Here is a 24,884-nt window from a genome sequence, read left to right as displayed (position 1 = left end):
TCTGCCCGTTTCCTTAACTCTTCCGTAATTTCCCTTCTGGACCTAAAACGAGTATAATGACAAGAGTCATAGTTACCCTGTGTTGAAGATTACTATGTTTCATGACACACTGGGCTACGTATTTCACACTTGGCATCTCATTTAATCCCTGCAAATGGGAGGACGGTGTCATGCCCTTTTCATGGATGAAACTCAATGAGGTTCATTCAGGCCGTGAATCACGGGCAGACCTGCTAGTCCAGCGCAGACGACATGACCTCTGGTGTGCCAAAGCGGGATATGTTTGGCTTAATCATGAACTATAACTCATAGGCCTGGAGCTAAGTTCGCCATTTCACTCAGGACCGTTCACTTACCCATATCCACTGAACGGATAAATGCCTTGCTGCAGGTCTATCAGCAAGTATCTATTGAGAATTTATCTGAAGAAGCTTATAACTTAGGTGTTATACATAGACAAGTGGAGGATTAAGAGAGGAGGGGAAGAGGGGACAATAGAAGTAGCTAAGAGAGAAAACAAAGTGAGAAGAACTGCCTTCTCCATGCTTTTAAAGCCTCTGCCCCAGCTGACCTTTCTAGAAGTCTAGGGCCTTGATAGGAGGGAGATGGGGTGAGTGTGGGTTTGTGGATGGATGGATGGATGGATGGATGGATGGATGGATGGATGGATAGATAGATAGATAGATAGATTCCCCTTAGTTGTATTTTTTGAGTAATAAAAATATATTGCCATATATATCAGATTATTATTGTAAGAGCCAAATGAACCAGTGTACTTTAAAATGCTTTACGAAGTATAAAACGCTTTCCAAAGATTATTATTGGCCTCATTATTTCTATTATTATTAACTGTACTCACATAAAAGCACTTGATTTCCCTTCTTGGTTAGTTCAGAAGAGGTTTGCTTTCACGGTTTCTTGCTGGCATCTTGATAGTTGCTATTTCATTACCACGTTAAAAACAAAACAGAACAAAACAGGAATCAGTCTTGGAGCTCGAGTCCGCATTTTGAAAGCTTTGGATTCGCTAGTCTGTGGGGGAACCCAGCCTGCTCAGACACCTTTGGCATAGGTCCACTTCAAACCCTGACTCCACTCTTGTCTGAAAATCCCTCAGAGAAGTTCTGAGATGTTGTAATTAGCCCTCAGCTGCCAGCCTCTAATTCAGTGGCAGCTTTTTCCCAGCTTTGAACAACAGCTGAAAAACCTCAGAGTGTCTGATCTTCCAGTCTCCCGACTGTCTGCTTCAAATTGCTTTGGCCTCATTCGCTTGCGAAGCCACTTTTGCTTCCAGGTGTTAAGCAGACCTGCAGTATCCAATGGGATGGAGTTACACAGCACACACACACACGTACACACACACACCCCTGTGGACATCCAGGATGGAGTTACACACACACACCCCTGTGGACATCCAGGATGGAGTTACACACACACACACACCTGTGGACATCCAGAGATTGTAATTGTTGAATCTATTGGGAGCGGATGGGTGTGCTTAGGAAAAGAATAGGATTGACTGCCGGAATTAAATGGAGATCTGTAAGTGAATTAGAAGGCCAGATGTGTTAGGCCTGCATAGTGGCAAGTCACGTGGCTGGGAGTGTGGGGATGAGCCATACAGGCAGGGCTCCCTCTTGGAGATGGAAGTTAGCGTGTTCACTCTGAGAAATGCACATATTGTAGACATTGTAGAAAACATACACATAGCTGCATGCTATCTCGACTTTTAAAAAAAGAGGTACATTTTAATGTTTTAATTTATTTTAGTTGTTCAGAATAGGCGATGCTGGCCAATAAGGAGAAATGCCGGAAGAAGAGATAGAATTAGAGTATCTGGCAATACTAGGTGTACTTCCATTATCTTTCAAGACATAAAATTAATAAACTGTTCACAGAAGAAGCCCACAGAGGCATACATTCTGTTTTGAGAGTAGTACATGCCGTCATTCCATAGCTGCTCCCAAGCCAGAGAATATTTCACATGGTCCTGGCTCCACATGAGTTTTGATGGTGATAATAATGAAAATTTCCATTAATATAATTTCTTTATTTGAGACCGGTGTTAGATGATTGCATCCAAAAGCAAAATGTGATGATTTGACAAATATTCTCTTCTGCAGGTTTTGATTGTGAACACAATGATAACATAAAAGAAATAAAAGTCCTATTTAGGTAGAAGATTATGTGACTTTTTCAACTTTAAAAATGCAGTTTCTTTCTACTTCTTTAGAGAAAGAAAAGTAGCTCCAACTCCTTAATACATCATTGTAAATAATTCTTCTTCTGGCCTTTTTGTTAGTGGATTTTCATTTATACTACTGTGGCAAGAATAATGTTTATAGATTGGCACAACCTGAAAAAGACACCTTGTTTAAAATTGACCTACCATTTAAATATCATCATTTTGGCAATAAGCACCTTCTAAACTTATCCTTCTCAATTGTGGGCATTAAGCCCATAAATAGGAATGCTACGGGGGGAATGAAAGGGGGGTTCCTTCCACCAGAAGAGAAGCCTTGGAGAAGTGAATGGAAAATGTTACCTCTGTTTAGCATGAATGAGCCTGGGATTTAAATAACATTCTCAGGCCAGATAAATAGTTTTTCTCTGGCTTAGTAACCATGCATTGCATTCAGATATTTAAGTGAAATGTTTCTGGCTTTCCTCACTTCATCTTTGATCTTTACATGCTCTGTTATATTTTAGCTCATCGACTTAATCACATTAAAAATCTAATTTATACCTTTTAGTATATATGAGAGAAGCAAATTTGCTATAGAAACTGAGAGTACATGTAATTGAGTGTTTTTGCTTTGCGTGCACGCGCGCGCGCGCGCGCACACACACACACACACACACACACACACACACATATCCCAAAATGCTGGGATATTCCAGAGTGATAAAAGAATTTGCTGCTTGGTGGCTGCATCATGAGTCATTATGATTATCTCATTATTCTTTTCTTCCCTCTGTTTTCAAGCTGTTCTGCAATGAATATTCATTACTTATATAAAAAATGAAGTTTTTTTAAGAAACATATTCCAAAATTCCTTGGAATTCTTTATCGGTAATCATCTGCCTTTTTATTTTTTGAAAAACTGGTTGTTTCAACCCCGTATCTAACTAGCCCCAAAGTCCCAGTGTTTTCATGGGAGTTCAAATTCCATGGGAGTTCGAGGAAGACAGCCCTAAAGAAAGCTCTCCAGCTGCCTGTGACAAGTAGTAGCTGAAGTCAGATGTGCAGAAAGGAATCGCAATGCTCTTTTCTGTTTATCCTCGTGTGTGACCTTCAGGCAGAGTAAATCAGGACAGCTCTGATACCACTCAGTAAAATACTAGATTATTTTATGGACAGGATTAATCTGCAACAGAGAAGGTGGAGATTCATGTTGGACATATGAACAAAGGGAGATAGACTTTGCCCTCGAATCACACTGTGGGTAAGGGGACAGCTTCAAACTGCCTTAATTACCTGCGGTGTGAGCTGTCTTCATTCCCGTGCAAGTGATCTTTTCCAGCTGTAGTACTAGATCACATCTAACGGATAAAGATGAGAGTCTCTTATTCGCCACCTAAAATGCCTAGTGATAGTTTTTGCCATATCGATTGGACCAATTATTTGCGGTAAGCCCTACTGCTTCCTGTAACTAGAAGTGGATCATGAAGGAAATGCCAGGGTGAACCACTGATTTTCTTCATAACCTCAGACTTTTCCTGTACTTGCTATGATAGCCCTCCAAAGAATTGCCCCAGTATTTGCATTTCCTAGAAATACACTGTTTGTAAGAATTAAATCAGCATTCTCTTAGAAAACCCATCAGAAACGACAGCTTGTATTGGTGCAGTGGACAAGCAGTTATTGAAAAGTCTTATTTAGAATACTGCTTTTTCCTATTTGTAAAATCTTGTCAAGTTCCCACTTAAGCATTGCATGTTACTTTTTACAAAAGGAGGAAATAAAGAAGTTGGTGAGTTGATATTTCCCTCACCCTGTCAAGGTCTGTGCTAGGAGTCTTTGACTCTGAAGTCCATTTTTAATCCAAAGGCCTTAGAAGGCCAACTTCCGAACCCATAAAATTCCAGCACTGAACCCAATGTCTGTTCCCCCACTTCCTCATTTTTTCTTTCCATCTTCCCTCACTATGTCCCTTCCTAGGAATGATAGGAATGAGTCCGAGGTCCACTTACTGTTTTTTTGTTGTTTTTTGTTTGTTTGTTTTCTTGAGATGGGGTCTTGCTCTGTGGCCCAGGCTGGGGTGCAGTCACATGATCACAGCTCACTGTAGCCTCAACTTCCCAGGCTCAAGCGATCCTCCCACCACAGCCACCCAAGTAACTGGGAATATAGGTGCACGTCACACCACCTGGCTAATTTTTAATTTTTTTGTACAGACAGGGTCTCCCTGTGTTGCCCAGGCTGGTCTTGAACCCATGGACTCAAGCTATCCTCTCTCCTCGGCCTCCCAAAGTGCCAGGATTACAGGCGTGAGCCACCATGCCTGGCCTACTATAGTTGTTTTCCAATTTGCTTCACCAAAGGCTCCTTTTGCACTTTCCACTGAGTTGATGGGTCTTACAAGAAGATAAGGAAGCCACGCTTTTCCGCACCTGGGCTGGTAGAGGGGTTCAGTAAAGGTAAAGGAAGCACATAGTATCTGCTCGACTAAAGAGGAGGTGTTATAGCTATTGCAGATATTTATCTCGAGACGGGTAAGATTCTGCATCTGCCTTGAGATTCATTGCGCTCAAAGGAGGCCGCATGTGGAATGCAGCTACCGTTATTGTAGTGCTGATCCATGTGTGCCAAGCCACAAGCTTGGGGGACAGAAGCTGATCTGTGTGTTGCAGCTGCCAGCATCTAATGACTCTTCTTCCATGCATCCTTTTGCATTCCCTAGGGCCGTGATGAAATGCCAGCTGTGAGGTAATCCTCACCAAAAAGGGATCCTTGCTGCTTCAGATTCCCCAGGCGATTCAAGGAATGCCGGGGGACTTGAGGGCGTGCTTTGTCTTCCCACTGTAGCTGCGTTGCAGAAACAGCCACAGACATAAGGGGGCTGAAGTCACAGCCTGTAGTTTCCCCAGGGCCAAGGGGACCACACTGTTTGTCTTCTCAGGGATAAGGATAGCCAGGCCAGCAAGGGAATTATTACTTCCTGCTGTGAGATAAAAGAAAATGCTTCTCCAGGGTCACTCATCTCAAGATCTTTGAGGGGAACAAGCCTGGAGGACTGGGAACGGGGAGGATTTCCGAATCATATGCTTAGGACTCTAGAATGTCAACCCGTGCCACTTATCCCAAATGTTATTTCCCTGAGATTTACTGGAAGTTGCATTTTCCAGTAGCCACCACTGAGGGCCAAGTGACAAATATTAAATTCAGAGTAATTATAATTATCAGTGTGTCCTTGGCCAAGGCCAAAGGCACCTTGATCACTTGTTAGTGAGAGCTAACCAATGAGGCTGAACTACTTCGTTGTGATCAAACACTGCCACCTGTTTATCAACCCTTTGAGGCCAAGAGAAGTAGTTGTCCTCATCTGACCATTCACACCCTGTGTTGTGCCCTGATAACCTTTCTGAAAATGGCCATCCATAAAAGTAAAGTTCATTGCCAAGTACCCGTCCCTGTGTGTACAGGTTCTAACTGAGCTACGGCTTCCAAAGAAATCCTTGGAGTCGCCATAAGTTTTGTCGCTAAAAGCACAGAACCGCCTTCATATCTTGCCTATTCATAGTCACATTAAACATGTATGTGTGAATTAAGTCTCCTTCCTTTTAAAGTGTTTATGAATTCAAACAGTTTATGAATTTGAACTGTTTTGTTTTATTGATAGAAGCCGTCCTGACTCAAAATCCCAATAGCATTTCAAGGTATCCCAGAGAACGCGCTGTGACCAGAGAGCAGACCCACACAATGAGGTCCATGCCTTTTGTGTTTCCTAGGTAGTCCGCCATTAGATTTATTTTAGCTCTTATGATGTGGCAGCACAATTGGCGCCAGAAAGCGTGCTGACATGCTAACCGCAAGACCATTGTCTCCCATGCAGGCCATCCAAGACCGCTGTGAAAATTAGCTTCCTTGCCAGGCACTTTGATCTTGTCACTCCTGCACCGAAGGCTCCTCGCTGTGCCCTAAAGCCCTTCACATCAGCCTCAGCTGTTGCAGCCCAGCCCTTCCCTCACCACAGATTCTCCCCCGATCTGCTGTCAACCTCCTCTGCTCCAGCCTAGCAAAGCTATTCACAGACTCCTTTGACAGCATCTGACACGTTTGATACTTTGCTTTTTCTAGTACAATTTACCAGAATAGAATGAGGTAAAAGTATTCTTATAAAGCAAAGTCTCTCTCTTGCATGTGCTAGTTTCATTGGCTGCCTAACCTTTAGAACTTAGAAAAAGACACACCGGAATGGGACCTGCATATTGACTCATGCTTTGCATATTTTATGTGGCTATCAGGCCATCTAATGTTAAAAGTTTCTCCAGGGGAAGTTTCTAGGAGGAGAAGGAGCTGTTCCAATATTCCAATATTACTTTAAGCAGCACAGTTGCGGGTTGTTTTAAAGCCATTTTAAAACAACAACAACAACAACAAAATAGACAATTTATAGCAGCAGAAGGTACCTGATTATGAGGAGATAACAAAACTAATGGATAGATTTTGCAAGTAAGCAACATGGGAAAAGGTAGAAGGTATAAGTAAGTTTTTAATTCATATCTATTTATGTACTTATTCATCTGTTTAATTAAAAAGTCTATCAAGAGGCTGATATGTGCTAGGTTTTTTGTTTTTTGAGACAGGATCTCCCTTTGTCACCCAGGCTGGAATACAGCTGTGCTATCTCAGCTCATTACACCCTCCTCCTCCTGGGCTCAAGCGATTCTCCCACCTCAGTCTCCTGAGTAGCTGGGACCACAGGTATGTGCCACCATGCCCAGCTAATTTTTGTATTTTTTGTAGAGATGGGGTTTTGCCACGTTGCCCAGGCTTGTCTCATACTCTCAGGCTCAAGCGATCCTCTGGCCTCAGCCTCCCAAAGTAATAGGATTACAGGCATGAATCACTGTGGCTGGCCAATTTAATCATTTTTACATAGGATTTACTGTGTGCTGAGTAAGGCACCTAACATAATTTGAGCAATGGTGACATTAGGTAAATGCCTTTAGGTAAGAAAGAGAACCCTATCTACTGAGTAGAACAACTCAAGGTGTTATGTAAAATCAGAGATAAACAAAGGAGATTAGAGGGGTTTTGCATAATTAAATACAAAGTTGGATGGTTTAATTTTCAAAGATTTTAATTAAGGTGATTTTGTATAAAGGTCTGTGTAAGGCTGACTTAGCTAGCAACTAATTGTGGTTTTCTACAGTGGCAAAACAAAAAATCTACTTTCAAACATATGCTTTTTTTTTTTTTTTTTTCGAGATGGAGTGTCGCTCTGTCACCCAGGCTGGAGTGCAGTGGCACCATCTCAGCTTACTGCAAGCTCCACCTCCTGGGTTCATGCCATTCTCCTGCCTCAGCCTCCCGAGTAGCTCGGACTACAGGCACCCGCCACCACACCCAGCTAATTTTTTGTATTTTTAGTAGAGACGGGGTTTCACCGTGTTAGCCATTCTCCTGACCTCGTGATTCGCCCGTCTCGGCCTCCCAAAGTGCTGGGATGACATGCATGAGCCACCACGCCTGGCTATTTTCAAACGGATGCTTTGAATGAGCAAACCATCTATTTATCATGCAAAATGAAACACCATGGGTTGGATGTCTACCTGTGGCAACATTGTGCCAAGCACATTACTCAATTTCCAATCCAACAACCTGAAAGTACAAAGTGTTTTAATCTAGAGATGATGCACAAGGCTCAGAGGGGTTAATTGTCCAAGGTCACATAGGTGGGAAACAGCAAAGTCAAAGTCTGCTCTCCAGCACCTCTCCCTGCAAAATGTGCACCCTTTTCATTACCGCACCATTTCCTGAAGGGTCTCTTGCAGAAAGCTGGTTCCATGAAACTTCCTTTAAAAATTACATTTAGTGGCTGAGTGCAGTGGCTCATGCCTGTAATCCAAGCACTTTGGGAGGCCAAGGCGGGCGGATCACAAGATCAGGAGTTTCAGAGCAGCCTGGCCAATATGGTGAAACCTCATCTCTACTAAAAATACAAAAACTAGCCGGACATGGTGGCGGGTGCCTGTAATCCCAGCTAATTGGAAGGCTGAGGCAGGAGAATTGCTTGAACCCGGGAGGCGGAAGTTGCAGTGAGCCGAGATCGTACCACTGCACTCCAGCCTGGGCAACAGAGTGAGACTCTGTCTCAAAAAATAAATAAATAAATTTAGTAAAAGGTACTTACTGTGTTCTCTCTTCAGAGATTCATAGATACAAGTCAGTATATTAATGGTTCTAAGAAATAAAACTTAAAGAGAGAAAAAAGTAATTTGGACTAACTGGCTAAGTCCATAAGTTGTTAGACTAATGGCTAAGTGGCATTTCTAACGCTTCTTTGACCAAAAACACTTCTTTCTTTATACTATTAAGTTTTGCAAACATTCATCTTTCTCAGCTGCCTCAGCAAATATATATCTTCTGTTCCCCTAGTCTTGTCCAAAATAGAGAGGAAGACTTCAGGAAGTCCCAAGAAAGTGAAGTCACAGCCACCATGAAACTCACAATTGTAGACTGCCTTCCTGTGGATGAAGCCCTTTCCTTTTATTTGTACCCAGATGTCACAATAATCCTGTGAAAGTCACTACTCGCTTTAAGGAAAAAAAAAAATAATAACTAATGCAGAAACAATCTCAGAAGGCCAATTTAGGAATTTTTGGCTATTTAAGCCTAAATTTAAATGAGGGATTTTAATCATTTTAGGTGTCCCTGGACGAGAAGTCAAATTGTTCATTTTAAAGTGAGAAGTTTCGTGTGGGTTCTCTGTCTCTTTGTTTCTCTCTCTCAATATTTTAAATTCATGTGCATTACCTGGGTCTTGCTGGTGGGAGATGTTTGATTTTTAAGAAGGGCACCGTAGAGTGTGTTCGGTGCATTTCTCAGCAAATCCAGCCTCCTCTCCTTACAGTGTTGGCTGCTTTTACTCTTAGTCACACATAAGAGAAATGGTCATGTGTCACATCAAAGCTGCCTGGGGCTGGAGATGAATGTGATATGCAGTTCAGAGACGTCCAGAGCTCCCTGTGCCTCCCAGCCCTCACCACGGGAGGAAATGCACCTATTTTCTTTCTTCTGCGGAAACAGCCATGCGTACCTGCCTGCACCTTTATCATTCTAGATGCCAATGAGGTTGCCTTTAATGCTGATTAAGTCTTCCCTGAGTTGAGACAGTGATTAGCAACTATGCACTAGTGAGAAAGAGGGTCCACACACAGAATCCTATAAATGATATCTTGTGTTTCAGCCCAGCAAGTGGTTGCTGAGCGTGACTCACGGTCAGGTCAGTGATTTTTTCCTGTTACTCTGCCGTTTGCTTTTCTTTTCTATTTCTTTATTTATTTATTTTCTTTTTTGAGACAGAGTCTCGCTCTGTCGCCCAGGCTAGAGGGCAGTGATGCAATCTCGGCTCGCTGCAACCTCTTGCCTCCCTTCAAGTGATTCTCCTGCCTCAGCCACGTAGCTGAGATTACAGGCACGCGCCACCACACCTGGCTAATTTTTATATTTTTAGTAGAGACGGGGTTTCATCATGTTGGCCAGCTGGTTTGGAACTCCTGACTGCAAGTGATTCACCTGCCTCGGCCTCCCAAAGTGCGAGTATTACAGGTGGGAGCCACCATGCCCGGCCCGCTGTTTGCTTTTCTCTTTCTTTTCTCTGGCAAAGTACCCATTGATCTTTTTTGATGCAGTTTAGCACTGTGTCATGTTATTGGATGGCAGAGACGAAGTAAATTTTAAGACTGAAGCCGGTTGAGAGGGATTCATCAATAAAATTGAAAGTAGCTGTGCTGATTTTTCTACGCTTTCCTCTGTACTGTCAGGACACATGAGAATGTACCCATTCTCATGACTCACCCACTAGAGGAAATGTGTGACTTTAATCTGGGCATTTAAACTCTCATCCCTTTGTCTTGCGGAGTTTTTCTCTTGCATTTTTAATCAAGTTTTGCTATTTGTAAAATTAAAAGGCTTGTCTAAAACTTTTAAAGGCCCCTCCTGCCTTTTTCTCTGATTTCATAAGCAATGTGTAAACCCCTATTTTCGTTTGAATGATGTGATGCTTGTTTTGGGAGTCATAGTAATTTAAACAAAGCATAGAGTACAGTGGTTCTGAAAGCTTATATCTTGCAAAAACGTAATTTGAAAATTTGAAAACAATAAGCTTATAGACGAAAGCATGAAGAAAATGCCAGCACATTTACCACAGGGTAGGTCGAATTCAGCCTACAGGTAACCAAGTCAAATGCAGAAAATGATACCTGAACATTGAGCAGAGGTAAATTGACTTTGGGAGGAGGACGAAGGTGTTCTCGTCTTGGGACCTGTATTTGATCTTGGAGCACAAGGTGCCTGGGTCTGAGGCTACATCTTAGGTCCAGGTTTTATGCATCTTTAAATTGCACTCTTAATTAACTCTTCTCCAGGTGAATGATGTGCCGTGACAGCACTTCAGCAAAATCGATGTGGTGCTTTTATCTCAATGACAAATCAGATAGTATTTCTGGGTCAGTGTAGTTCATCATATATCAATACATTTCAGTCTGGTTTCTCCTTTTTTTTTTTTTCTTTTGCTAAAACTTTCTCATTCTGCGGTGGGGGGCGCGATAAAAAGAACAGACTTCCATGCCAGCTTATTGCTCTCACACCCTCCTCTCGATTGTCACATATCCAGAGGATTCACCCACCCACCAGTTTGCTGCCATCTAGGTGGCCTAATAGCTGGCAGAGCTTCTGAGCTGCAGAGAAGCGTCCAGAATGCAGAGAAGGCGGTGCTTCGTGATTGATGGCTGCTGCTGCCCTTCCCATGAGGCTGATTCAAGCCAAGGGAATGTGTTTGCCTTGCTTCAAAGACATGGTCTTTCCTAATACAGTCTTGCTTTACTACACCATGGGTGTTGCTTCTTTTTTTGTTTCTTTTTTTAAATCTACGTAATCCTGTTTTGCTGAGGAGCTTTATTAATAACTTCTGAGCATTCCCTGAGTAATCCTCACAGAGCATCTATATGCAAGATCTATATCACATGACACAGTTTAAAGCTAGGCAAACTGAGGCACAGGCAGAAGAGGGAATCAATCCCAGACCTCCAGGTAACAAGCTCAGAATGTTGCTCCCCAGGCCTGCTTGCCCTTCTCCTGGTCCGGGAAATACTAAGCAAGGTGGATTTCCTCAGGAAGCCGCTAGGCAGCATAGTCTAGTAGACTGCCTAGGCTCAAAGCCTGCCTAAGTCCTATTCTGCCTGTGTGACTGTAGAAATAATATCCAGCCTCTCTGTGCCTCAGTCTTTTCTTTTTTTTTTTTTTTTTTCTTTTTTTTCTTTTTGAGAGGGAGTGTCGCTCTGTCGCCAGGCTGGAGTTCAGTGGCGCAATCTCGGCTCACTGCAACCTCTGCCTCCTGGGTTCAAGCGATCTCCTGCCTCAGCCTCCTGAGTAACTGGGATTACACATGCCCACCATTACGCCCAGCTAATTTTTTATATTTTTAGTAGAGATGGAGTTTCACCATGTTGACCAGGCTGGTCTCCAACTCCTGACCTCGCCCACCTTGGCCTCCCAAAGTGCTGGGATTATAGGTGTGAACCACCACACCAGCCGCCTCAGTCTTTATCAATAAACTAGGGATGATATTAGCACATGTGAGGCGCTATGAGCAAACGTATGCCAAAAGCTTTGCACAATATTTGGACACAGACAGCGCCTCCTAAGGGTTTACTATGCCTGTCTTTTCTCCACGGAGATGGGAATATCCACCTCTTATACCATAGCCCTGTGGGGAAAGCAAGACCAGGCCCTGAAGGCTCTGAGGCTGTCCTGGAGCTCTGGAGACGAAGAGAGTCATTTTGAAGCTCCCTGTGAAACCACGAAGATCTGTTTAAATCCAGCCTAGCTCTTCCTTCCATCTACGTAACCTTGAGTCATTTGCAAAACTATCTTTCTCTTCTTACTTTTCCTTTCTCAACTGGTATTTCAACTGCCCAAATCTTTAAGACAGAACCCAGTACCACTGAGATGACCATGGGCCAGAGCTTCCCTGAATCTCTGGGACCTTCTGCAATATCTCAAAGGCATGAGGAAGCTTCCCACAGGCTACTGGAGGCACTGTCTGTCTTTGGCTTCCTCTGCCTTTAGCCTCCACCCCCACCCACCTGTTCTCACCTAGTTTGTCCACCCAAAATGCACAAGGACACACGTGCAAGACTCCCATCTCCTCCCTCGAAAACTCACAGTGCACCCTCTACACACACACACACACACACACACTTGCACAGATCTCTAAGCTCAGACTTTCTGTGATTCAGTTCCATTCAGGAGCTACGATGTTACTGTCCACCCCCTTCTCATCCTCTCAGCCCATCTCCTGTTCAAATGTCAAGAGCCACTTACTGTCCACACAACTTTAGAGAAATGTCTTTCCTTTCCTGAGCCTGTTTCTACATCTATGAAATGGCGATAGTAAAGCCTGGTATTTGGCACATTTTGAGAATTAGATGAGCTAATAGTATGCCTGGTATTTGGCACATTTTCTTGATCTCTTTGGGCTGTCACAACAAAATACCACATCCTGGGTGGCTTAAACAACGGACATTTCTATCTCACAGCTCTGGAAGCTGGAAATCCAACATCGAGGTGCAGGCAGAGTTGATTTTGGTGAGGGCGCTCTTCCTGGATTGTAGACGGCCGCCTTATCACTGGGTCTTCATATGAGTTTTCCTCTCTGTACCCACAAAAAGAGAACTCTGATTTACCTTCCTTCTTTTACAAAAACACCCATCCTACTGGGTTAGGACCCCAACGTTGGGATTTCATTTAACCTTAATTATCTCCCTAAAGGCCCTGTCTCCAAATCTGGTCACATGGGGGATTATGTCTTCAAACTATGAATTTTAAAAAACACAATTCGGTCCTTAATATACATCATAGGGGCGCAGTGACATTTGCCCTTACCCTTTCTGAGCTTCTCCCACTCCCTGGAAGCTCCTTGGCGTCCAGTCTTTAAAGCACGTGTGTGCGTCTGCCTCATCTTGGAGTCCTGCTCTCAGTGCGGCCCATGGGCTAAGAGCACTGTAGCCCTGCTTCTCACACAGGGCCAGCCTCTCAGGACTGGAGTTCTTTGTGCTCTAGAGAGCATGGCCTGTGCTATTGATGCCTGCTTCCCTGTGTCCAGAGACAAAATTATGATGAGTTTAATTTCAAGGCCTAACTGGCTTTTATTTGCAATTCTAGAATTAGGCAACACCTCATGCTATGAAATAGAATGGATGCTCTACTGAGCTGAGCAGAGGGAGCTGGCTTTGTGGGCAGGAAAGGGCTGAAGAAGGCAGAAACAGGGAACACAAAGCAGATTGGTCATTTCAGAATTACTCTCCTCACAGGGTTAAAGCTAAATGGACTTCCTTAGGATGCACACTCGGGTAAACTGGGCTCCTTCTGACTGGTTGCTCTGAAGCTCCTGTTGTGTGGAAGACTGACCCATTTCCAAGTTCACTTTGATTATGTAATACTAAGCATAAGTGGCTCCACTCTGGTTTGGCCTGGTCTGCTGGGGCCTAGTGCAGGAGCTCAGTCTAAAACAATGGCTTCCCATAAACTTTGTTTAACATGAGCCAGTCATCCTCTCAACTTCCTGCCACTCAGCCAGTGACTACCTGACTGGGGTCCCTGGCCAAGCAGATAGATGTGTGCTCCTTCTAAGCTCTACCTTGTTGCACCCCTAACCTGCTCTCCTTCCAGTCGATGTCACCCCAAATAAACGAGGCTAGTAGGCACAGACCCCACAGTCACAGATGGGTCCCTTAGGTCCCCCTGCAGGAGATCTCTGGTCAGGCAGGCAGAAATTCATTCATGCACATGAAGGGCTTGGATCAACACTTTACACATTCCGAAGTTTCCACTATTTCTTCTGATCAGGTGTTATTTTGGGTGCTGTTGCTCCTTCAGAAGAATAAAAGTATGAGTCCATGGTCACTTCTAGCTCAGCCTGTATCTGACCTCAGTCTTCTATTACTGCCTTCTATGTTGAGCAAAATAGTTCATTGAGATACATACATATTTAAGCAATCAGGGAAATTTGATCCAAAAGTTCAATAAATATATAAAAGCCTGTAGGAAAGATTAATGGAAAGATCAGGTAATAACATGAGATGGCTATGAGAAGTATTTTCTGTGTTGAAATGTTCATTGAAGAAGCTCGTATGGTAAAAATATCAGTAAGGCTCAATCACCATGAGATGAGCTTAGACATATGCAGACCCGCTAAATCAAAATGAGATCTTTTTGTGAATGTGTTATTTGTAGTGAGGCTTGAGGCACAGAGCAGATGAGAGGTGTCTAGGAGCTTTTCTTCCTGCCAGTCATCTTCTGGTTTTCATGGAAGAAGAGGCGATGTGATTGCTATGGAATTCCGTACTTCCCTCCCCACAGCATTGCCCCACTCATGGCTTTATTCACTGACCATGATTTCTAGACACAGCCTGTCCAACCGGATGCCTGGAGACTACTGGCCGAACCTGTGTTCACTGGGCAGTGAGAAAGTGGGTGAGGTCACACTCTGTGTTTACCATGTCGGTGAGAGCGCCAGGGTAATTCACACTACCCATTTCTGAACCCTCAAGCCCAAAACAACTGTAGACCACTTCTCCTTTACCCTCAAAAGATTTGCTGAAATATCAGCTCACAATAAGGCACATGAATGGGAGAAAAGTCTTTATACATTTATTACTACTGTGCACACAGGGAGAATCAGAACAATTACCAGTATCCCAGTGGGGCACATATGCTTATATATGCTACTTCTTAGGGAAAGGGAGGTAGGAAGTGTGGGTGATTCTAGGTGGATAGTAAATGATTTTTAGGGGAATTTAATGGACTTGAGGAACATACAGTGGTCTGGGGCAAAGTCTGTTGGGGCCACAGAGAAGATGACGGTTTGCGACAAAAAGTCTATCCAGATATGTTAGTCTTCCCTCCTGTGAGATGTGTTCAGTTGATGAAAACTTGGAAAAAGGACCAGAGGTTATTGTTTTCTTCTATGGTAGGTCCAGATTTTAGGCAAATAAGGGAATTTCAGAGAACAATCTCATCCTATGCTTTGGGAGAGATGTTGATGGGGGGAGAAAGGTGATTAGAGAGACTTTGAGATGTTTTTTTTCAGTACAGTGTATACAAAGTGCCATATTTTGGGGTATTGGTTTGTGAGTCCCTGCAACAGGAAGATGCCAAGTTGGTCTTCAAGACAACAAAACAAGCAAGCAAAAGTTGTGCCCTTGCTGGTCTACATTCCAGAAAAAACTATGCATTTCTTGAAATAATTTTATTAGTACTATCCAGAGAATAACCATCATATGAATATATCAGATTATGTATGCCCCAAATTGCACATTATGTATCAATAAAAAATAAATTTTAAAAAATGTTAATATTTAAATTTATATATTGTTCACTAGGGGCTTGCACAATATGGGCATTGAGTGAGATTTCTTTTTTTTCTCTCCTTGCTTATCTTTCTCTTACACTGACAAACAGAGCACAAACTAGGAAAGGTATAATCTTGCATGATGTATGTGGGTTTATTATCCTCTTGTGATGTGCCACCCGCAGCAAAAAGAACTACATGTTCTGACTTCATGGGTTCAGTGGCCATCCCAAAGCTAGAAGAAAGTATTTGTGGTACGGTTGTTTTTGAAAATGCAAAAGGCCTGTTAACTCTATGGTGTTTCCAACATCCAGGATAAAGCTGACCAACACTTTCAATGAAGCTGTTGAGTCTCTAATGAGCCATATACACATTGATCTCTGTTTTATCTGACATAAAAATGGCATTTGTAATTTGTGCCTCAGTTAACGTACTTCAGCATAAGGGGAAGATGTGAGCTGTGTCCTAGAAGGCAGGGCAAAACCACCTTGCTTTCTTTACTTTGACATCATTGCTGGTCTTTAAGTGACTCTCTAGTCACACATCCATTATCAGGATATTCCCAGAAATTCTCTGATGCACATTCTGATTGCCCCCACTTTCCAGCGGAACATATACCACTCAGCGCAGGCTGGGAAATAGGAACCAAGTGGCAGGGACCCCAGGGGCACCAGTCTCCCCGGCACTAGGATGAGAAACGAACCTTCACCATGCACATCAACACATAATTCCTTTTGGGATACAAAGTGGTCACATTGGAAACTACTTTATTGAAGCTTAAATTTAGCTGGAACAGAATTTCTAAATTCCACAATCAGAATACAGTTTTCTAAAACTGTACTTGGAACACTTGGAAACTGATATGGTTCGGCTGTGTCCCCACCCAGATTTCATCTTGAACTGTAATCCCCATAATCCCCACATATCAAGGGCAGGACCAGGTGGAGATAATCAGATCATGGGGTCAATTTCTCCCATGCCATCCTCGTGATAGTGAGTGAGTCTCACAAGAGCTGATGGTTTAATAACTGTCTGGCATTTCCCCTGCCTGCACTCACTCCGTCCTGCCACCCCGTGAGGAAAGTGCCTGCTTCTCCTTTGCCTTCCACCGCGATTGTAAGTTTCCTGAGGCCTCCCCAGCAATGCGGAACTGTAAGTCAATTAAACCTCTTTCCTTTATAAATTACCCAGTCTCGAGGATTTCTTTTAGCAGTGTGAGAACAGACTAATACAGAAGCTAATAGATGAGCATTAACAGAAATATTTCTGCATAGAAATCTAATCCACTAAATGATAATATCTTTCTAAAAGTATGGCCCCACAACCAACACAATTAAATAGTAATTAGCAACACTTGCCCTTTTGTAACCAACAAATGGTACCCATAACTTGGTTGTGATGCTGAGATCCCTGGAGTGTCTTATAACTTGGGTTGTGTTTCTAAAACAAGGATGGAGAAATAACTTAAAGATAGCTAAATCGAGTACTCCAAATTGCAAGAGAGCTTTTCTACTTTCTAGGGATTGTGTTACTTGTTTAACCAGAACATCCAAAGGTGGATGTGCAGTGATTATGATGATTTATCTAGCATGAAATGTGAGCATATTGAAGAATCCTTATTCTACATAAACTAAATCAATACTACTTCAAATAACGTCTACAACTTGAAAAATTACAGACACCGAGTTAAAAACTTAGACTGAGACCCAGATCTCAATCCAGGAAGGTAAGTTTCTGCTTATATTTAAATAAATTATCATAACCCCAGTAAGCACAGAGGTTCCTTTTATTTAACCCCATGTTGACCCTAACATGCAAGGCAAAGAATATAGTTAATAAAAGTTAAGTTTGTGTTATGGACACTAACATCATTGCTGAATAATGAGACATGGAAAAGGGTTTTTTATTAAATTGTGCCTTTGTGGAGCTTAGGCAATTTGCAACATTTGCATCATTACCCAAGTAATATAGGTACTTAGAGTAACAATGTTATAGAAGGAAACAGAAAAGATACGTGTGGAGACCCAAATCCAGCAGTTGTAATTTCCCCACAGTCACAAAGTGGCAAAGAAATAGACTAAAACCCTGGTCTTCAAAGAAAGGCAGAAAGATGTTAATATCAGAAATAATTGTTCTCCAGGTACTCAAGAGTTCCAGGCTGAAATTTTACAAACCGATGGTAGACAGTTTATCACAGATGTATGCCGAAGTGAGTGATTTATCCTTGCACATAACCTAATAAGCTCTACCATTTGTGCAGCATTTTATAAACTTGAAATTACTATTTCCTATACCGTCTTAGCTGGTCATCAAGAAAGCTCAATGAGAGAGGCAGATAAGGTAATATCCCTTGGGAAACTAAGCTCAGAGTCAATGACGTAATCATATTCAACTAGGAATATAGAAGACAATAGCCTGATAGAATCATAGAGAAGAGACCTCCAGGTACCATCTAGTCAAGCCTGGTGTCTTGAGCCGGATGGTATCTAATATGCCCAAGACAGTTGACAAGACAATTATGATCGATTCCCCCAGCCTTGGTCCACGGAGGCCACCTGTGAGATACCTGGGACCCAGCCAGGCTTCTGCTGGTTTCCTGTGCATTTTGTTCATTCGGGATTGGGACCATAACACCTTCATCCCTGATCCCCGCCCTCTCAGCCACAACTCACTATCGAGAGAAGGATATATTATCATCGATTCTCCAAAATATCTTTGATTTAATCACTTATTAATGCACTGAAGTCATCTTTCAGAAGTAATTATAAACATAGGCGAAGGATTAAATCAATGCTTTTTCTCATCAGGAAGTGGTTTATGTGAGATTTTTCCCATAGGAAAGGCCAAAAAAGCGAACAACTCAATAGCACAGAAGACCCTTTTGTGGTGTCTTTTTTAAGTAAAATGACAAACTTGGGGAAAAAATAGTTTTCCAAAAGGAATTAACAAGAAAACTGGCAAGCAGATAGAATGTCAGATGATGCTAAAACAGTGACAAATGCAGTCAAGGAAACTATAACTGTGTAACGGTGGGCGGAATTAGATCAGACGCTGACCTTTCCCAAACACCTAAAGAAAACAGCTCTCGAATAATTACTGTTGAAAGGAGCCTGCAAGGTTCCCCGTGTGCCTGTGGCTGGGACTCGGGAGCATGTGCGTGACCATCTGCTACCGGGCACAGAATGCCAAGCTGCCGGCGGTGCCCTCTGTCTCGTTGGCGAGGCCGCATTTCACTCCAGCTCCTCATGCCATCGTATCACACATCTTTGTTCTCTCCTCTAAAATATAACCACTTGTTTTATATCTTGAATGTAGCATAGATATTACCAAATTTTATCACCAAAGATGCCATGGTGTGAGCCACGGCAAAGAACAACAGTCAGCAAATACATGCATCCTCTTCCATTTAGGACCAAAGATGACAGAAGGTGGACTCAGTGCCTTCAATCGAGGTGTTTCAACATGCAAATGTAGACTTTTTCCCTTGCTTGCTGTATAAGACAATCCAGCCCCCAACTTCCATACTTGTACAATGCCAATAGAATTTCATTTATTGCTGGCATATAATCACAAAGTTAGGTGAAAATGATAAAAACCTCTTATCTACAGATAAGCAAAAGATAATTAATGAATATATTGATTCTTTTTCCCTGTAAGGGGGAAAAGCAGTCAAAAACAATTTGTATATCTATAAATTAGAATCATCTTTGTGTTCCCTATATCCTTAGAATTATGATTATCTTAACAAGAAAATACCGACCAAAAGTGAGCCTTGTAAAACAGAATTAGCTATTAAGAGCACATCTAGGGTAGAGAGGAAAACAATTAACATCTATTAAAATACTCACCAGTTATAAAAAGTTATAGTAACATAGGACAAACTAACACAGGTATTGACGATAGTTATAAGCAAAATCCTAACCAAGGAGATCTAGTGGCTTTGCCTGAAAGATTCTTCCTCCTTAAAGTATTTCAGATCCCATACCTTTGTTCTTTCTTTCAGCTATTCCAATGAGACCTGATTCCTTCAAATAAAACCTGCAACTTCAGCCTTCTCAACTTTAGCCCATCTTCATCAGTGGCAATCATCCTTGGCAGTTCATGCATTCATTCATGTATTTAACATACATTTATTGAGCACCTGCCAGTGCACACGCTGTGATCGGCACTGGGTTACAGGGGTGGGCAAAGCAAATTGCTTCAGGCCTGCCCTTACGGGACCTACAGTCCAGTGGATGCCTTTTTAATTCTGAGAAATTCACAATTGCTTCATTGTAGCGATTGCTCTGTGAAAACTTTAAAATCATAGTCATTAATATTTTATATCAATTCACTAGCATTCTTCTCATCTATTCAGGCCAGCACTATCTATTCTAGCCTAAAGAACACCCCATCCCTGCTCCGCCCTCTATATCATTTATTTCTCAACTTTTATGATTATTATATGCACAATACAAATATGCCAAGCGCCCTCCCTCTCTGTTTGCCTTCAAATCTTATCTCTTGGTACCTTGAAAGTGCTGCTCAATAATTCCATCTTCTATAAAGTTCTCACTTGATTTCAGTGATTCCCACAGTACACTCGGCACTTACATACGGCTGTAAGTTCTCGTGTATGTATGTTATTGTCGTTCTGTGACTTTGAGTTTTAGAATTACTGACGATGTGGGCCGGGCGCGGTGACTCATGCCTGTATGGGAGGCCGAGGCGGGTGGATCACGAGGTCAGGAGGTCAAGACCGTCCTGGCCAACGCAGTGAAACCCCGTCTCTACTAAAGATACAAAAAATTAGCCGGGCGTGGTGGTGGGTGCCTGTAGTCCCAGCTACTGGGGAGGCTGAGGCAGGAGAATGGCATGAACCTGGGAGGCAGAGCTTGCGGTGAGCTGGGATTGTGCCACTGCACTCCAGCCTGGGTGACAGAGCAAGACGCTTTCTCAAAAAACAAAAGAATTACTCATGATGTAACAGATACCCACGTTCATAGCAGCATTATTCACAATAGCCAAAAGACGGAAACAACCTAAGTGTCCATTGATGGATGAATAGATAAATAAAATGTAATGTGTACATACAACAGAATATCATTCAGTCCTAAAAAGGAAGGAAATTCTTTTTTTTTTTTTTTTTTTTTTTATTTAGAGACAGTGTCTTGCTCTTTTTCCCAGGGTGAAGTGCAGTGGTGCGATCATAGCTCACTGCAGCCTTGAACTAACTCCTGGGCTCAAGTGATCCTCTTGCTTCAGCCTCCCAAAGTGCTGGGATTACAGATGTGAAACACTGCGCCTGTCCAGGAAGGAAATTCTAATACATTCAACAACATAGATGAACCTTGAGGACGTTATGCCAAGTGAAATAAGCCAGTCACAAAATGACAAATACTATACGATACCATTTACATGAGGAACATAGAGTAGTGGAATTTGTGGACTCCAAAAATAGAATGCTGGTTGCTGAGAACTGGGAAGAGGGAAAATGCAGAGGTATTGTTTAATGGGTAAAGAGTTTCAGTTTTATAAGATGAAAAATATTCAAGGGAAGGATATATATCATTGCGAATATTCTTAATGCCACTGAATTTTACACCTAATGGTTAACATGGTAAATTTTATGTTACATGTATTTTACTACAATTTTTAAAAAATCTTTTTTAAAATCACATATGCTCATCCCCACCACCCTCACTCCCCATTTGGTTGTAAGGAATTTAAGAGATGCTGCATTTTGCTATCTTATAGTCCCTGTTGCCATTTGTTCTGTAAACACGGGAAACATTAGATGAGTAAATATGCTCGATGGGCATACTTGAATATGACTGCAAAGTGACTACCTAAGAGAAAGAGAGAGAGAAACAAGAAAGTTCTTCAGCATCAGTGCATCTCTGGTTTCAGTATTATGTGGCAGCCATGTTCTGGAGGAAACCAAGGTCAATGTAGCCTAGATTTCAAGGAGAGGACTGTGGCAAAGAACCAAATATGCAAAAAAATTACCTTAATCTACAGGAAAGGAAAAATGAAAAGTATCGGGAAACGTAATCACTGGAAGAGCTACAGGGTTAATATGGGAGGAGGGTACTTTGTTAAAGAGATTTTTGATAAAGGGTAGAAGCAAACACGATCCTGAATGAGAAAAACCTGTGAGCAATGTACAAAATACGGATCAAATAAGATGGAAGAAAATGCCTCAATCTGTTGAGGGAAAATGCAGGAAAAGATCATTTCTACAATAGAGGAAAAGACATGAACCAATGAAAATAATAATATTTCTTTCCAGGCCAACACTAAACATAAGTTGCAGAGCTGGCCTGTGGTGGAACTCACAAGTCTTATTGGCAATATATGTGAGGAGACAAAAAGCAACATATGGAGAAATACAAAAATATACTCCCTAGAGATACTGCCTCTTCAGATGTCAAGAAAAACCTGGATGAAATGAAGCAAGAGTGGCACGCTGCAAAGTTACAAATTCAAGGCCACCCACAGAACCAAACATTAACACTTAGGTAACTTGGTACTGAAATAGTCCCTTTCTTTTATGACTTCAGTTGAAGACTCTAGGGAGGGAAAACAGAGACGTTGGATCATTCTATGATGCTTAATGACTCCACCATTAAAAACAGGAATCCAAAGTGGGAGAAGGAACTGACTCCTTGCCTGATTTCTGTCTCCCCAGGTGGAGCTGGTCTCTTGGGCAGCCTGACATCTGGTCCACTCCTCTGTCCTATGCCGGGATCATCATGACCGTAGAGATTACGTCACTGTTTTGCATCCTTGTTACATAACTCAGTTCCTGGTAGATTGTAAGTACACAGAGGCGTTTTTTTTTAATTAAAAAATGGATGACTGAATAGAAGAATGGACAAATTGCCTTTTTGTATTCTGGCCACTGTTGATTAGTTGTGTGACCTCAATTAGGATATTTTAACTCTCTGTGTCTTCGCTTCCTCATTTATATGTTGAAGGTAATGACAGTTCCTACCTACCACACAGGCTTCTTGAAGATTAAATGGCAAAGGGTGGGTAAAAGGTTTAGATTAGTGCCTAGAAATAGCACATTTCACTGAAAATTACCTATTACTCATATTATTTTTGCTAAGAGATTGTATAAACCTAATAAGCATCATATAGTTTACTATGCACAGATAATTTTTAAATCTTATAAATACAAATTTAACCCGCAAAAAAAAAAAAAATTCAACATAGTTACCACCTAACAGTAAAACGTTACCTGTTCATGAATTCATTCGAGGCAGTAAATCACATTGAACTGCAAATATTTTTACAGTATCTAAGTATGAAATACTAGAACACCTTTAATGTATTTTAAATTAAAAAATCATTATAAAGTGCAGCATGTAATTCTTTACATTCTTTTTTCTAACACATGGGAGACAATTTAACTTTGTGTTTCAGATTTCTGTTCTTATCATAAATTATTTATTCCTCATTCAACACATATTTATTAAACACCTACTACATTCTAGACACAAGGGAGGCAATGATGAAGTAAACACAGCTACTGCTGCCTTTGAGATTACGTTTCTGTTAGGAAAAACAAATACACATACACAAATAGACACACAAATACACACGTCAACACAGATACACATATGTACACACACGGATATTCACACACAGACACATATATACATACGTAGACACACACAGTTACATACACATAGATATGCATACACGTAGATACACACATTCACAAATACACACAGACACATGCACATAAATATACACGTATATATACATACATATAGATATATACACACATAGATATATATACACCTATATAGGTACACACACATAGATACACACACAGGTGTATATATACATACACACATATACACACACAATGTTGTGGGACCATAACTGGCATGAAGAAAACTGATTACAAAGGGTAGAGCATGAATAAGATGGCTTATATAGTGTACTCAGGGAAGGACAGTCTAATATGGTAACATTTAAGCAAAGAACTGATTGAAGTGAGGGTGCTCTCTGGGAAGGGACCACGTCAACGAAGACAAATGAGGAGGTGTAAAAGCCTGAGGTGGGAGCATGTTTGGAGCAGTCCAGGAACAGCATCGATGCAGTACGGACAGAGAACAGTGGGCAAAGGGAGAGGGGTGTGAGATAAGATTGGGAAGGCAGCTGGGAGCAAGAATATCAATGCAGATTTTGCTCTAAGAAAATGGAAGATATCAGAGGGATCCTGTGCTAAGGAATGATGTGATCTGGGTTATGTTTTGGAAGTGTCACTCTGCCTGCTGTGCAGACAGCGGATGGAAGGAGATCTAAGATGAACAAAGGAGACCACTTAAGAGACTTTCAGGAGGTGGTCATGGCTTGGACTAAGATTTGGGGCAAATTTAAAATAGAGCCAAAGGGACCTGCTGATGGATGGGATGCATTACGAGGGCTAGATCTGTGACTTTATGTGACCCGCTGCAGCAGGTGTGCAGACACTTGCTTTCTTGAAATGTCCTTGATGTTGCTTTTGTTGTTGTTGTTATTGTTTTTGCTTTGTTTTAATTTCTTTCCATCTCTGTGATTAAAGCAGGCTGAAGTTAATGAATCTCTGCGCTGAAGTGGATTGTTTAACTGTAGATATGAGTAGAACTGACAGTTCTAAGTCTAATTCCAACAATGGGAATTTTGGCCTTTCTGAGCTTCAGTTTCCTCAATTATAAAGTAAGAAAACCCGCTAGCTTTCCAAGTCTGGGCCTCTCCTACCAAAAGCTATGGTATTGGTGTCAGTTTGGTCAAAGGCTTTCCCAGTTGGTACAGCCCCCTGGGACAGGGAAGGAATTAGTTCAATTGACTGCAAGAAGTGAATTTTTTTTTTTTTTTTTGAAAAAGGAAGGAAATTTTAAATTTTTTATGTTGATTGGCTTGGTTTCCATTGAGATCAAGGATTATTCCAGCAAGTTGAGAGTTATAAAACACGAGCTATCTGTTACCGTATTTTATTTTCCATACTAAAAAAGCGTGTGTTTTCAGATAAATTTCAATTTATCAATCTTTTGTGTTTCATCTTATAACCGTTTTACTAAAAATTGTTTGACTCATGTGGTCTTCAGGTTGGGGAAGGCTAGGACAGACGGCACCGCAGAGTGGTTAAAGCAGGGTCTCAGAGGCAGACTGCCCCGATGTGAAACCCAGCTTTGCCACTTACTGTGTGATCTTGGGAAAATTACTGGCCCTCTCTGTGCTCGGTTTCCCTGTCTCTAAAATGAGAATAACAGTAGTACTTCCCTCAGAGCCTCAGAATTGCTGGGATAATCAAATGAGTTAACGTCC

At 41.8% G+C, this 24,884-nt stretch overlaps 1 protein-coding gene across 11 annotated transcripts in view; it reads left to right on the top strand.

Annotated features, from left to right (window-relative positions):
- The window catches only part of LOC105474633 (cholinergic receptor muscarinic 3), a 527,334-nt gene that overhangs the window by 416,750 nt on the left and 85,700 nt on the right, over positions 1 to 24,884 (top strand). For 10 of the 11 annotated variants that reach the window (XM_071073800.1, XM_011729445.2, XM_011729450.2 and 7 more), the window contains one exon: positions 22,252 to 22,378. The exons of the other annotated variant lie outside the window; for it this stretch is intronic. The gene's annotated coding sequence lies outside the window, so the exon portion shown is untranslated. The remainder of the gene's footprint in view (positions 1 to 22,251; positions 22,379 to 24,884) is intronic. 11 annotated transcript variants of the gene reach the window in all.

The sequence above is a fragment of the Macaca nemestrina genome, chromosome 1 (genome assembly GCF_043159975.1).
Source record: "Macaca nemestrina isolate mMacNem1 chromosome 1, mMacNem.hap1, whole genome shotgun sequence".
Lineage (NCBI taxonomy): Eukaryota > Metazoa > Chordata > Mammalia > Primates > Cercopithecidae > Macaca > Macaca nemestrina.
This window is presented reverse-complemented; position numbering and strand designations above follow the sequence as displayed.